Genomic DNA, 17,135 nt, shown 5'->3' on the forward strand with positions numbered 1-17,135 from the left:
GCACTTCCTTGGAACAGAGCTTCCACGGGGAGGGGCAAGCCACCATTTTGGGTTTTTCACAGCCTTTGCCAATTTTGCCTCTGGGCTCTGAGCGTGTGCAATGACTAGGGACTAGCCCAGCTTCTCTGCACAACACAGCTGCCCTCTGAAAAAGGGAAAAAGGTGACCAAATCACTATCCATGCAGGTCCCCAGTTTTGCTTCTCCTTACTGGACAGGGCCTCCTGACCTGAAACTCCAGCACAACTACCCTGCCTCCACCTGAACACTTCAGGTGAAGGACGCTCTGCAGTTTTCGAGGAGGAAGTCCCAGAGACAACCCACCATCCCTCCACCATTGCAGCTGAAGCATTACCAGCATAACTACCCACAGGCTAGGAAAGGAACAAAGGGCCTAGTTGCTATGCTGACACCTCCATCACACTGCAACCACCATATGGAGAGCAATCCAGTCTCTCTTCCCCGTGAGACCCCATTTCCCACTCTTGAACAGGCAAGTCCCCTAGTTCAGGAACACAGATCAGCTACTCCACTCATGTATGAGCACACTCACTAGCAGGGTCTTTGAGTTTCCATGGGGAGAGGCTCCCGGAAGCACCCAATAGCTCCTCTGTGACTGCCACTGCCATAGCAGTGGTTCTGTTCCTGCTGCTCTCAGTCTAGGAAAGAAACAAAGAGCTTGAGGGCTTCACTTTCACTTCCAGCACATCATAGTCACCATATAGAGAGGAACTTAGTCTCCCCTTCCTGTGAGACCTTCATCCTCTAATCCTCAACAAGGGAGCTCCCAGCTCAGGCCAGCAGTACAGCTCACTTGTCACCTCACCACCACACCCTGCCACTGAAAACTCCAGTAGCAGCAGTTCTGCATTTCGTGCAGATGGAGCTCCTCGAGGCAACCAAAAGTCCCTCTCCCACAGCCACTGCATGGTATTGCTTCACTGTCTTGGACTGGGGGAGAAACAAACACTGAGTGTTTTAACCCCACCTCTAACAAGCTGCAGTTGTCCTAAGGAAAAGTTGTGTGAAGTTGTCCTAAGGCCAGTAAGTCTCTCCTGAGACCCACACAGCCCTTGCACATGACCAAACAGGGTTGATCAGCTTGGGCCCACAGGGCAGCTGAACTACCTCAGGCCAATCATACTGATTGAGAGTGGCTCTGAGGTAGAGCCCCAAGATACAAGTGAAAAAGGTCCTCTGTAATAACCACTGCTAAGATTGTTTCCTCTGCTGTCTCCAAGCCGGGGAAAGAACCTAAAGCCTGAGTTTGCCCTAGAGCTGCAGGGTGCAGCCTGGGAGTGCCAAGCCGAGATCTGCAGCCAGCACTTTCAGAGCACTAAGAGGGAGCATGGCTGCAACTGTGAGGAAATACAGAGTCAGGTGGCTGAGCAAGAGCCTTTCACTTAAGTGCCACCTTCTGGGTCAGAGGCAAAAATTTCAATTAAAGTATTATTACTTTGCTAATATACCCCCTGTGAAACAAAGGACAAGAATTTAACTACAAATAAAGACCCTGCCCAAAGACTTGTCCCTCTGAAAACATCCAGAAAAGGAGTCTACTGACTATACTCAAATTACACTGCAGATAAAAGACCTGGAACCAACCCAAATGCCCATCGATGATAGACTGGACAGGTAAAACATGGCACATATACACCATGGAATATTATGCAGCCATCAAAAATGATGAATTTGTGTCCTCTGTAGGGACATGGATGAATCTGGAGAACATTATTCTCAGCAAACTGTCACAAGAACAGAAAATGAAATACCACATGTTCTCATTCATAGGTGGGTGTTGAACAAATGAAAAGACATGGGACACAGGGAGGGGAGTACTACACATGGGTCTATTGGGGGGAATAGGGGAGGGACAGTGGGGGGTGGGGAGTTGGGGAGAGATAGCATGGGGAGAAATGCCAGATATAGGTGATGGGGAGGAAGGCAGCAAATCACACTGCCACATGTGTACCTATGCAACTATGTTGCATGTTCTTCACATGTACCCCAAAACCTAAAATACAATTTAAAAAAGCAAAAAAAAAAAAAAAAAGAACAGCAACCTACACAGTTGAGAAAGAACCAGTGCAAGAACACTAGCAACTTAAAAAGCCAGAGTGGCCTCTTTCCTTCAAACATTCACACTAGTTTCCCAGCAGGGGTTCTTAACTGGGCTGAAATGGTTGAAATGACAGAAGTAAACTTCAGAATATGGATAGAAACAAAGATCATCGAGTTTGGAGAGAAAGTTGACACAAATCCAAGGAATCTAAGGATTACAATAAAATGATATAGGAGCTAATAGATAAAATTACTATTATTTAAAAAAACCAAGTTGATCTGATAGAGCTGAAAAACACTACAATAATTTCATAATGCAATTTCAAATATTAATAGCAGAATAGGCCAAGCTTAGAGTTCAAAGGCTGGCTCTCTAAAATACGTCAGTCAGACAAATATAAAGAAAAAAGAATAAGCAAGAATAAACAAACCCTCGGAGAGAGATGGAATTATGTAAAGAGACCAAATCTGCAACTCATTGGTGTCCCTGAAAGAGTTGAGGAGAAAGCAAGCAGCTTGGATAACATTTCAGAATATCATCGATGAAAACTTCCTCAACCTCTCTAGAGAAGCAACATTAAAATTCAGGAAAGGCAGAGAATTCCCGAGAGATAGTACACAAGAAGACTATCCCCAAAACACACAGTCATCAGATTTTCCAAAGTTGAAATAAAAGAAAAAATGTTAAAAGCAATACAGGAAAGGGACAGGTCACCTACAAAGAGAACCCCATCAGACTAACAACAGGTCTCTTAGCAGAAACCCTACAAGCAAGAAGAGACTGGAGGCCTATATTCAGCATTCTTAAAAAAAATCTCCAACCAAGAATTTCATATTCAGCCAAGCTAAGCTTCATAAGCGAAGTAGAAATAAGATCCTTTCAGGCAAGCAAATGCTGAGAGTTTGTTACCACCAGACCTGCCTTACAAGAGGTGCTGAAAGGAGTGTTAACTATGGAAAGGAAACACCATTCCAAGCCCTTACAAAACATATTTAAGTACACAGATGAGTGATGCTATAAAGCAACCACACAAACAAGTCTGCATAATAAACAGCTAATAATAAGATGACAGTATCAAATTCACACATATCAACAGTAACCTTGAATGTAAATGGGCTAAATGCCTTAATTAAAAGGCACAGAGTGAGAAGCTGGATAAACCAGCAAGAACTAACATACCAGAATTTCTGGGACACAGTTAAGGCAGTGTTAAGAGCTAATTTTACAGCATTAAACACCCACACATCAAAAAAGTTAGATCTCAAATGAATAAGCCAATATCACAACTAGAGGAACTAAAGAAGCAAGCGCAAATCAACCTGACTGCTAGCAGAAGACAAGGAATAATTAAAATCAGAGCTGAACTAAAGGAAATTCAAACCAGAAAAAAAAACAACAAACAAAAGATAAATTAATCCACAAGTTTTTTATTCACAAAAATCATTATTAATAAGTCTAATTTTTAAAATAAGTCCTCTCAAGTCTGAACCAAAAATTAAATACCTGAACAAATAATCAATTCTGTAATTGGATCAGTAACAAAAAGCCTACCAACCAAAAATGTCCCAGGACCAGAGAGACTTACAGCCAAATTCTACCAAATGTTTAAGAGCTGGTACCATTCTTACTGATACTATCCCAAAAAATTTAGGATAAGGACTTCCCCCCAGTTTATTCTGTTAGGCCAGTATCATCCTGATAACAAAAGCTGGTAGAAACACAACAACAAAATAACAACAACAACAAAATACCTTCTAGCTAATATCCTTGATGAATATAGATACAGAAATCCTCAAAAAATTGTATCCAGTAGAATACCAAAAGCTTATCCATCACAATCAAGTAGGCTTTATCCCTGAAATGCAAGGTTGGTTCAACATACACAAATCATGAATGTGATTCACCACATAAACAGAAATACAAAAACTACACGATTATGTCAACAGATGCAGAAGAAGCTTTTCATAAAAATTCCACATTGCCTCATGTTAAAAAATCCTTAATAGGCTTTGAAAGAACATACTTGAAAATATTGAGAGCTTTCTGACATACACACAGCCAACATCATACTGAATGGGCAAAAGCTGAAGGCAATTCCTCTGAAAACCAGAATAAGACAGGGATGTTATTCCTCACCAGTCATATTTAACATAGTATTGGAAGTTCTGACAAGAGCAGTCATGCAAGAAAAAGAAATTAAAGCATCCATATAGGAAGAGAGGAAGTCAAACTATCTTTGTTCACAGATAACATGATTCTATATATACAAAACCCCATGCTCTCTGCCCAAAAGCCTCTTGATCTGATAAACAACTTCAGCTAAGTTTCAGTATATAAAATCGGTATACAAAAATGAATAGCAGTCCTATACAGCAACAACATCCAAGCTGAGAGTAATATCAGGAATACAGTCCCAATCATGATTGCCACAAAAAAGAATAAAGTACCTAGGAATACAGCTAACCAGGAGGCGAAAGATCTCTGCAATCAAAGTTACAAAACACTGCTCAGGGAAGTCAGATATGGGGAAAACATTTCATTCTCCTGGATTAGAAGAATCAATGTCATTAAAATGGTCATACTTCTCAAAACAATTTATAGGTTCAATGCTATTTCTATGAAACTACCAGTTACATTCTTCATAGAATTAGAAAACAGAATTTTAAAATTCATATGGCACCAAAAGAGAGCTTAAATAGCCAAGGCAATTCTAAACCAAAACAACAATGCTGAAGGCATCACATTACCCAACTTTAAACAATACTACATGGATACAGTAACCAAAACAGCATGGTACTGGTATACAAACAGACATATAAACTAAAGAAACAGAATAGAGAGCAAAAGAGTAAGTCTGCACACCTTACTGGTTGCAAATAACCATGTGATCATCAACAAAGCCGATAAAAACAAGCAGTGGCAAAAGGACTCCCTATCAATAAATGGTTCTGGGATAACTGGCTAGCCATATGCAGAAAATTGAAACAGGACCCCTTCCTTACACCATATCCAAAAATCAACTCAATTTGTATTGAAGACTTAAATGTAAAACCTAAAGTAGAAAAACCCTGGGAGCTAACTTAGGCAATACCATTCTGGACATATCATAGGCAACGATTTTATGATGAAGATTCGAAAAGCAGTTGTGACAGTTGCAAAAATTGACAAATGGGACATAATTAAAGAGGTTCTGTATTACAAAAGAAACTATTAACAGAATAAACAGTTACTCTCAAGAATGGGAGAAAATATTTGCAAACTATGCATCTGAAAAAGGTCTAATAGCCATAATCTATAAAGAACTTAAATAGCCAAGGATAAAACAACTCCATTAAAAAGTAGGCAAAGCATATAAACAGACACTTCTCAAAAAAAAAAGCAAAAACAAAAACAAAAACATACTTAAGGCCAAGAAGCATATGAAAAAATGCTCAATACCACTAATCATAGAAATACAAATGAAAAGCACAATGAGAAACCATCTCATACCAATCAGAATGGCTATTATTAAAAAGTAAAAAAATAGCAGATGGTGAGGAGGTTGTGGAAAAAAGAGAATGCTTATATACTCCTGGTGGGACTGTGGATTAGTTCAGCCATTGTAGAAAGCAGTGTAACAATTCCTCAAAGAACTTGAAACAGAACTACCATTTGACCCAGCAATCCCATCATTGGATATGTACTCAAAAGAATATAAATTACTGTACCATAAAGACACATGCATACATATGTTGATTATAGTACTATTCATAATAGCAAATACATGAATCAACCTAAATGCTCATCAATGGTAGGCTGGATAAAGTCAATGTGGTATATATACTTTATGGTGTACTACATAGTCATGAAAAAGAACAAGATGACATCTTTTGCAGCAACATGGATGGAGCTGGAGGTTGTTATTCTAAGCAAACTAATGCAGAAATGGAAATCTAAATACCACATGGTTCTCACTCCTAAGTTGGTGCTAAATCATGAGAACACATAGATACAAAGAGAGGAATAACAAACACCAGGACCTACTTGATGGTGGAGGGATGGAAGAGGGAGAAAAAAAATACATCTTACACTATGATTATCTTTGGGGTGATGAAATAATCTGTACACAAAACCTCCATGATGTGCAGCTTACCTATGTAACAAGCCTGCACATGTACCCCTGAACCTAAAACCTAATAAAAAAGACATATGAATGCAAATGACCAAGCTTGTAAAAAAAATGGTCAACATCAATAGCAATCAGGAAAATCCAAGTTAAGATCTTGAGATATGATATCATGTCTCAGCCAGTACGATGGCAAAATCAAAGTGACTGATAATACTAAATGTTGGGGAATATGAGGATTAATCAAGACTCATGTATAATGGGTGGAAGTGTAAAACAACTACTTTGGAAATGGTTTAGCAATTTCTTATAGTGTTAAACATATGGCTACTTAAGACTCAGCACTTTGGCTCCAAGGAGTTAATCCAAGGAAAATGAAAAATACATGTACACATATACACAAACACACACCAATATGGACTTGTACTGGAATATACATTGCAGTCTTATTCATCTTAACCCAAACTTTGAAACAAGTAAATGGCTTTTGACAGTGAACAGATAAATAAATCATGGCACATCCCATAATAACAAATATTCAGCAATTAAAATAGAACTGCTGAATCACACAACATGGTTGAACGTCAAAACCAAAACCCATACTTAGGGAATGAAGCCAGAAATAGAAAAGTGTATATTGTGTGATTCCATTTATATAAACTCTAGCCATAAGAAAAATTAATCTATGGTGACAGAAATCAGAATGTGGTATCTTTGGAATGAGGCAATATTGACTGGAAAGAAGCATGAGGGAACTTTTTAGAAACGTTCTTTATTCTGACTGGGGTACTAGCTACATGAGTATATATAACTGTCCAATCTCATTGAACTGAACACTTAAAATCTGTGCATTTTATAGAGAGCAAATTGCTCCATACTTTAAAACAATAGTCTTATATCATTCATTTATTTTAACAAGTATTTATTGAAGCCTTGCCTCTTGGTAGCTTTGCAACCTTAGGAAGATTTCTTAACCGCTCAGGGATCAGCTAGCTCAGACCAGATGGGATAATAATACAAAGCACTGCACATGAGCATTGAAAGGATTAGTTATAAAATGTTTAGGTCAGTGCTAGGCACATAGAAGTTCCTCAATAAATGTTAACTAATTCTGTATTTACCATTTAGCACTAAACTTGATAAAAGGGCAAGACAATTGGGAACCACAGCTAATATGATTTAAACAACAATAAGCTGTGTAACAAAACTATTTTACATTTGTAACAGACTTTATGTTTTATTTTAATTGAAAAATTTTAACTGTATAGATTTCTATGGTGTGATTTTCTGAACTATGTATAAATTGTGAAATGGTTAAATAAAGCTAATTAACATTAAAAAATAATAAGTGAAAGAACTAGTATTTAAATTTAACTTTTTCCTTTTCATTGAAACCATCAAGAACCCAGCAATAAAAATATATAACTTAATATTTCATTTTTAAAAGATTTATTTTCCTTCCTTCTCCCACCTTTTTATAAACTGGTAATGATGACTGATGAATAAAATCAGTGACTTATTAGGTCAAAAACTTTGAAGTCTTCCTTTCCACTTTTCTGTCTTTCTCACCCCACAACTATTTCATCAGGAAATTCTGTTGACCCTTACATCAAAATATCTTAATTTTATGACCATTACTTATCCCTTCTAGTAAAATAGTCTTTTGTAGGTTCAAAATAACACTGGTCTGATGCACCATTAATTATTCCCTTGATTACTGCAATAGCTTCTTGTTAGTAATCCCTGTGTCTGCATTCTATTTTCAAGGTAATAACTTAAAAATTTAATATGGATCATGTCAGTCTTCTTTATTCAGTCTCATTGCTTCAGAATAAAAGCCACATTTCTAATAAGGGCCATTAAGTCACTACAGGATTAGATTCACTTCTCCTAATATTCTTGTTTTTCTTCTTGTTTATTTTGCTCCAGGCTTAGAGACCTTCTTTGTCTCCTTGGAGCATGTTAGTTTTAGGCCTGCCTTAGGACCACTGTACTGGTTGTTACCTCTAGTTGGCATGTTCTTTCCCCAGATTTCTGTAGGAATAATTGCCTTACCTTCTTTAAGATTGATCTAAATGTCTCTTTGAACGAGGTCTACCCCGACTACTATATTTAAAATCATCTATACCCTGAATCTCCATTATCCTCTGGTTTTTCTTCTTTCCATAATACACATTAATTTCTAATTCACTATGTAGTTTAACTTTTCACCATATCATTATTCATCTCCCTATACTCTTTATCATAGAATATAAACTTCAAAGGAAAGAGATCCTTGTTTCAGTTACAGGTCTCTCTATTATCCAGGAAAAGTTTAGGATGCAGAACATATGCAAGTAATATTTATTGAATATATGTCTAGGTACTATTATAGAGGGAGTTGTTGCAGTGGGGAGTAGTTGATATTAGAATATAGGATAGAGGCTGGAAGAAGGGCAGAGTGGAAAGTTCTGGCTTTAATTCCTGAAGTGGGTGTGATAGTTCCAAATCATATATAGGTACTTTAGATCAGAAGAGATGTGACTTTAACTTCTGAAATACATAGGTCCTCATAGGCCCATGAAATCACAGTGGTCTGGAACAATATCCTCTTTGTCAGATGATCAGTTAAGTATTTGTTCTAAATGAAGTAATACATTCTTCCTGGTCTTTATTGAACCAGCAGAAGGATGGAGGAGAATCCTAAAATGTCTTATATTTAGCTTGGATTATGGTTGACAGCATATGTTATTTTCTAGAGAATTTACTATTAAAAACAAGCAAGCAAGCAAGCAAGCAAGCAAGCAAGCAAGCAAGCTATCTCTATGAGACCCAGGAAGGTGTATTGTATCATTTTAGTACTCTTAAGTAATAACGTGGTAGAAACACAGGCAACTCAACTCTGACAACCCAATAGATATTGTGGGAAGAAAACACAAATAAAAGCAGTTTATTCTGCAGTATCACAAGATGCCATTTCAGAGAATCATCTGGGGTCAAGAGGTTGAGAACGTGTTTCTGGAAGCAAATTGTGTTATTTTATATTCCTGGAAAATAGCTATTCAACTAAGCAAGACTATCAGAGAATCAATCAGGAGAAGAAAAGCTGATATTTCATTTTCTCATTCTAAATATGCCCTTTTTGAAAAGAAGTGTAGTGAAAATAAATTGAATTGGCTCTAAAATGTTCATCTTAAAATGGGTCTAAAACTAGCTATAAATATTTTTTAATGCTGTCAAGGTTGGTACTAAACTCATATCTCTTTGTAGTTAAAATACCCTCAGATATATTTAGTGCAATATTGCATTTTCATTTACCTTTTTACATATCATTAACAAAGCTGAGAAAACAGTGATCACCTTTACAATGTATAGCAGCAACACTGAGTACTTATTCTAATTATTTTTCATTTAAATTTGCATACATTAATAGGAACCAATGTTTGAACTTTTGAACTTAGAAAATGTTAAACTCACTCAAAACTGCACAACCACATGGAAACTGAACAACCTGCTCCTAAATGACTACTGGATAATTAATGAAATGAAGGCAGAAATAAAAATGTTCTTTGAAACCAATAGGAATGAAGACACAAAGTGCCAGAATCTCTGGGACACATTTAAAACAATATGTAGAGGGAACTTTATAGCACTAAATACCCACAAGAGAAAGGAGGAAAGATCTAAAATCAACACTCTAATGTTACAATTAAAAGAACTAGAGGAGCAGGAACAAACAAATTCAAAAGTTAGTAGAAGATAAGAAATAACTAATATCAGAGCAGAACTGAAGGAGATAGAGACACAAAAAGCCCTTCAACAGATGCTGCAGAAGATGTGGAGAAATAAGAATGCTTTTACACTGTTGGTGGGAGTGTAAATTAGTTCAGTCATTGTGGAAGACAGTGTGGCAATTCCTCAAGGATGTAGAACCAGAAATACCATTTGACCTAGCAATCCCGTTAATGCATATATACCCAGAGGAGTATAAATCATTCTATTACTAAGACACATGCACATGTATGTTTAGTGCAGCACTGTTTACAATAGCAAAGATGTGGAACCAACCCAAATGCCCATCAGTGATAGACTCGATAAAGAAAATGTGACACACATACAACATGGAATATTATGCAGCCATAAAAATGGCTGAGTTCATGTCCTTTGCAGGGACATAGATGAAGCTGGAAAACATCATTCTTAACAATCTAACACAAGAACAGAAAACCAAACACTATATGTTCTCATCCTAAGTGGGAGTTGAACAATGAGATCACATGGATACAGGGAGAGGAACATCACACACCAGGACCTGTCATGGGGTGGGAGGCTAGGGGAGGGATAGCATTTGGAGAAGTACCTAATGTAGATGACAGGATAATGGATGCATCAAACCACCATGACATGTGTATAACTATATAACCAACCTGCACACTCTGCACATGCACCCCAGAACTTAAAGTATAATCATAAACAAAACAAAATAAAACAAACCAAAAAAAATGGAAAATGTTTTCTCCTTTATCTTAACATCTGATTTTCCATAATTTAAGACAATTCTCAAGTGAATTATTCTCATTATTCTTCACTGTAAAGAATTTCAAAGATAAATATTTTTAAATGTATGTATCTCTCAACTTGTCTTAATTGGCTATAGGCATAAGCTTTCTAATTTCCCAGATCTTAAATTTCTATATGTATTTGTTCTTAAAATTGATCTTAAAATTATCTGAAAAGCTGTTGGGTTTATAGGAATTTTCTCTCATTTTGCAGCAGATACACATATTCTTCATGTATCCTATGTCCTGATAATTGACACTGCTCCAAGGCCTTAAAATCTATTAAACATTAAACTATGGAAATACTTTTAAAAACCTATCTTTTCTTCTGATATATATTTCCGTGAAGTGTAGAACATGGCACATAAGGTACTGGCACATTAGGTTATGTCTGAATTCGGATATGGGGTAGAGTGGGGTGATAGAAGGAATAGAAGGTATCAATCAGCAATTTTGTCTCTTTGATCCCTTGACTATTTAAAAAAAAAAAGTCTAGCTTTGGAGCAAAGCAAATTGAATATTGATAAGAATTCTAAAAATAACCCTTTACGTATAATTAAATATATAATGAATACTTGCCTTTTCTTAATATTAAATCCTAAAAATTGTCATGGACTAGTGATGCTGCCTTGTTGAAATATAATTAGAATGATTTTGCAATACTGAAATTTTTGACAGCCCATTCGACATAATACATGAAAAAATTTTGTGTAATATCTTGTGAAATCAGTGTGTGCTATAAGGTGACCAAGATGTATTTTATTGGTTGTATAATAAAATGTCAAAACAAATATATCAATCGTCTTCATTTACCTCAGAAAACATTTAATATTTTCTATTTTTATTAATAAAACTTAAAATTTATGCTAACTGCCAGACTGCTTCATTTTTATTCATATATTTGTCTTTTGTTAAAAGCACTATTTGTTCATTGTTCATAACATATGAAAAAAACTAATAGAGTTATTTTTTATTTTTATTCTCCAGTTTTATTGAAGGAATCTCCAAAGGCAAATAACAGAGTTCCATATAAACATGCACACCTACTAAAGAGATACGATATATTTTTATCATACTCCTCACCTTCTAGATAATTTAATATACTTAAATAGTACATTACTTTGTTTAGAAATGAATTAGAAATAACACATTAACCTTCTCATATTTATAAATTATACAAACAGATGACTTAATTATATTAGATCCTCATAATTTTAATTTTGACCTCTATTTCATTACATTCTGAGATACATTCTATAATATGCCTTAGTGGGTTTTATAATATTATGTCTTTGGATGAACCTGTCTGTCCAGATTTCAAGGTGGTGGTTTGCTTTGTGACCTTGTTTGTTGATGTGTTTAAGAGAAGTCATTAATTTTTAATTTGCTCAATTTTTCTGTTTTGGGTTCTTGTCAGTGGATTGATGTTTCTCCTCATTATTAGGCATATTGCTTATTTGTAAGCCTCATAATTTTTGTTGGAGGCCAGAAACTAGAAATTTTATCCATTTGTTAGTCAGATAGTTTCTAAGTCCTATAAACTTGTTTTGTTCTGGAGTGCAGCCAGCTTACTTGGAAATAGTTTGATACTTTGGGGTCTTGCTTTTTAGACTTTTTAGGCTTAACCACAACAATGTTTATTCTAGATCAAATTATTACTACTACTGAAGCAAGACACTTTTGTGTATTCTCCTCACGCTTATTGAGTCTTGACGTTTCTCAAAGTGGCTGGTGAGAGTAAACACTATTCCTGGATCTGGGTGAGTGTGTATTTTTTCTAGTCTTCTCGTGATTATTTGATCATCTAGTTTTCTTACACACATGTGTTGATCAGTCCTCAGCTGAATAGTCAAACCACAGGTACCCTTTGAAGATCCCCATGGTTCTCACTCCATACAGCATTCTCCTCTTTGGTACTCTTTCCTGAGAACTGTGACTGCCTCAGTTACCTAGGGCTTCTCTTGAAATCAACGAGTCTGCTGAACTCTGCTTGGGTTTCCCTTCCTTGCGCATATCTTGGAAGCTTTCAAGGCAGTAAGCTGGGGCAATATTAGGGCTAAATTTATTTGTTTCTCATTTCCAAGAGATTACTGCCCTTTGTTCCCTAATAGTCAGTGTCCTGAAAACCATTATTTCATGTGTTTTGTCTGGCAGTTAGCAGGAGGGTAATTCTGGTCCTTGTTACTCTACTTTGGCCAAAAATGGAAGTTCACATGTTCACTTGAAATGTGGCTAGGGAAAATTCAGATGTTGTTTGTATAAAATAGATACCAGATTTTGAAGTGCTAGTACTAAGAATAATATAAAAATAGCTAATTAATATTTTATATTGGTTATATTTTTGACATAATATTTTGGAATATGTTGGGTTAAATAATAAAATTTATTAAATTTCTTTCATGTTTCTGCTTTTTAAAATGTGACTGCTGGAAAATTTTAAATTATTTATATATTCCCATTGTATTTCTATTGCATTGTACTGATTTAGACATTCCACAGAACATTATTTTCATTCACTGTATTTGATAACATCATACTAATAGTATTTAGGGATCAGGAAGTGAAAAGTACTTTGAATGTTGTGTTAAAATATATGTGCTCCAGGAAGTGAGATGTATCATATTAATATTTAGGGAGCTGCTAAAATGATGACTTCTATAGAGGTCCAGTGTCCTGTGGCTTTGTGATAGGCTCTTAAAAACCAGAGGATACAGGTGGAAAATACCTGGCCCTGGTTTACGGATAAGTTAGCTAAGATAGGGGCATATCTGTAAGCAATACACTTGGTTTGGTTTAGAGAGAGAATTGGCATGAGATAAAAAATATATGTAAAATCTTTGGCTATGACAAATGCTTGTCTAGTCAGAAGCCTAGAATAAAAAAAATTGGGGTATTTGGGAGAGACAGTTTATCAAAGGATGGCTTATGGGAATGGGCTCAGACTGAAGATTTTTGTATCCACAACAATGCTCATGATAGACATTCAAAATAGAGGTGATACTGAACAATCTGCTGTATATGATGTTTTGTCCAGTCTTTGTCCTTGCATATACCAATGTCTGTGTTATAGGACCTTGAATGGAATGATTATGATTAAGGTTGGAAGTGTTTCCTAGGCTCTAAAGCATGAGTCTCCTATCACAAGGTTAATTTAGCCTATTTCTGTAGCTGAATGTTGGACCTGTCAGCACTAGAGACCAGTAGTGGGTTGAGGACAGCAGTCAGCCTTCTGTGATATTGAGACCTTGCCTACGTTAGAGGAAGCAGATATTTGTCTTCTTTGTGATTGACATGTTTTCTGGCATAAGTTTAGTTTCTTTGCCTTCAGCACTTCAACCAGCAACACTATCTGAGGGCTCAGACATTCAGAAGGCATTATTTTAAAGTTTTGAGTCCACACATGACACTGCTTCAGATCAAGTGACCCACTTTGCAATAAAAGTCTGACAAAAAGCTTATGACCATTTTCACATTACTTAGGAGTTTCAGAACTGATAAAACATTGGAATGACCCCTGAAAGGTATAGAGAATGATCCAGCTGAGGCATATATTTTGAAATAACAGCCATATATGGTGCTGTCCCTTTAATAGGTAAAATACATTTGTCCAGGTACCAAAGGGTAGACATAGGAATCTACACCAAGTAAGTGAATTCTGTAACTTAGAACCCACATATGTGAGGACTTTATCAGATCACTGTTCTAGTGACACCCCTGCAGAATTTGTGTTTCACATCCCTGAAAATTTCAGCTCAATATAACAAAAGTTTCCCAGGGAAGGATGCATTTGCCAGCAGACATAATAAAGTTACAGTTTGTCCCTTTCCTGTAAATACAGGCAAAGAAACAAGGAAAAGGATCATTCTATAATGCCAATGGTTATAATTCAAAATTAGTATTTCAAAACTCATACAGTTAAAATGTGGCATAAATATTCATAAAGTATCATCTATTGGAATATATTATTTAAAAAACTGACTCCAGAAGAAATGGAAAATACAGACATTATCATAAGAAAGAAGTTTTAATTTTTATTTAAAAATGTTGAATCTGAATTCTCTCATTGGCTTGACAATAAAAACTAGTTTGGCCTTTTAGTATATGTGGAAAATATTTTCAAAAAACGGAGTCAAATAATTTATAGTTCCAAGTGTTTGACAGAAATCTTTAAATTATATAAGATACTTTTAGAAATAAATCTATTACATTTGCAAATGATTAAGGAACCATGAAATACTTTGATTTTCCCAATTCTTCATTAGTGTCAGATAAAATTAGATATCTATAAAGGAATATAGAACTAGTATATTTAATAGTTATTTAATAGAGCTTATCCTGTTTTTGTATTTCAGAAATTGTGATAGCAGAGGAATCATGTCTGAACAAGTAATTCATTTACTGTACAAGTAGAGTATTTCTGTCAGTCTTGGATTGTCTATGTAGAGACAGCGAGTCAATTGGATGATATGATAAATAATTTTATGACAAAAAGGGAACAGCAAAGAGTCAAATATTTTTTTCCATACTTCTCTTTCTCCCAGTATTAGTAGTAAAATCAAGTTATTTAGACTCAGTTTAAAAATACTCAAGTTCAGTTTGAAATAGATTTAAACTGTTTTTTAAATAAAAATGTATGAGGTTTAAACTTCTTTTGGGGAAAACATATAAAACTATAGTAAGACTTCAACACTTGTAAGTCTCAGTGTTAAAAATTTTGATGCAATGTTGTAATTTAAAATAACCATAATATACCAGAAAAATTTTATGAGCAAATATGTAGCAAAGGCCACATTTGATTTAAGGAGATTATTTTTCAGATCAGTTAAAACTAATCTTACAAGGATAAATCCTTCAGTTTTATAGATATGTCTTTAATATATGATTTTATAATTATTCTATTAGATAAAATTACTCCTTTAAGCCACCTGAATTTTAAATTTATATTAATAAAGGGTAGACTACTTACTAATTATGCCATGAGACAGTTGTTTTCTGGGATTTTTGTGTATCACCCTTCTGAGATTGAGTTATGAAAGAGAGATTGAAATGAACATAGATAATAAAGGAAAAAAAAAACCGTCATTTTAGCCCAGAACCTATAGAAAGAAGATGGTATTTTGTGTTTAGTGTTGAAGGCGGGAACATCTATTCTCCACTCCTCATATTTCTAAAGGAAAGAAGAGGAAGTCCCTTTTTTTTGTTCCCTGGGACAGGTATGTATGAGGAAAATATTTCCAGCCTCTTGCAACTCCTTCTCCTACTGCGAATCAGAAAGGGAGAAGTAAATTTTTGGCTGAGTTAACAGAAGGAACTGAGATGCTGAAATCCATAGGCAGATGGATATGATATTAATGTAGATATGACTATAAATATGGCCACTACTAGTTATCTTTGTGTTAATCTGCTTACTGGGAATGTACATGGTCAGTACTCTACCTTGAGACAAAATGCCTTTTTATTTTTTTTGAAACAAGGTCTTGCTTTGTTACCCAGGCTGAGTGCAGTGGCATGATCACAGCTCACTGCATCCTTGTTCCCTGGAGCTCAATGATTCTCCCACTTCAGCCTCCCAAGTAGCTAGGACTATCAGCATGTGCCATCATGCCTGGCTAATTTTTTTTTTTTTTAATGGGGGTCTCATTATGTTGCTCAGCTGGTCTTGAACTCCTGGATGCAAGAGATCTTCCTGCCTCAGCCTCTCAAAATGCAGGGATTATGGATGTGAGCCACCACACCCAGCCTTGGTTGCCTTACATTATGCTAGGCACTGGGAGTGTGAATGGAGGGTGAAGCATTAGTAAGCCCTTTGCTACCACTAAACATGCTTGCCATTTTCATCTCTGATATGTATATTTCTTATTGTTTCTAAACTTGGAAAATAAATAGTGTTATTTATTGACTGTGAATCCCTCATTGTGGAGCATGATTCACTGTCCCACTAAGAATGTTGTTTTCTACCAGAAATAAGTGATCACTATAACCTGGACTCCATGTATGTGGGTATTTTGCAAGGTTACTGTTCTAATGTGATTTGGGGTATGATTTTATGTTTATTCTCAGTTGAGAGGGTTAATTGATTTGAGTGCATTTGAGGGCCTTCAATCTGATCTAGTAAATCATTGTCTGATAAAAAGGTGAAAATAGAAAAAAAAACCTCACTGCAAATGGAAAAATACTGCAATAATCTGACTCACTCATAATGGGTCAGCAGTGTCATATTCAGAATCAGGACACTGAATTACTTTAGTATTTGTAGAGCTACTTCAGGATAGAAGAATGGATGTCCTGCTTTCTTAAGATTTCTCTTAGTCCTCGATTAAAGGAAGAATGATATTCACATTCATATCATATCTAAATAATTGACTGTAGGACTTTGAATTTTCCTGTTTCCACACTTTCCAGCTGGGATATTAGGTAACAAAACAGCAAAT

At 35.7% G+C, this 17,135-nt stretch overlaps 1 long non-coding RNA gene across 17 annotated transcripts in view; it reads left to right on the forward strand.

The window, feature by feature from the left end:
- The window catches only part of LOC128928421 (uncharacterized), a 257,323-nt gene that overhangs the window by 123,570 nt on the left and 116,618 nt on the right, over positions 1 to 17,135 (forward strand). For 5 of the 17 annotated variants that reach the window (XR_013524031.1, XR_013524030.1, XR_013524033.1 and 2 more), the window contains one exon: positions 12,351 to 12,464. The exons of 11 other annotated variants lie outside the window; for them this stretch is intronic. This is a non-coding gene — a long non-coding RNA (uncharacterized LOC128928421). Of the gene's footprint in view, positions 1 to 12,348; positions 12,465 to 17,135 lie in introns of those variants that run through there. One more of the 17 variants, XR_008473390.2, reaches the window with a different exon arrangement.

The sequence above is a fragment of the Callithrix jacchus genome, chromosome 11, assembly GCF_049354715.1.
Source record: "Callithrix jacchus isolate 240 chromosome 11, calJac240_pri, whole genome shotgun sequence".
Classification (NCBI taxonomy): Eukaryota; Metazoa; Chordata; class Mammalia; order Primates; family Cebidae; genus Callithrix; species Callithrix jacchus.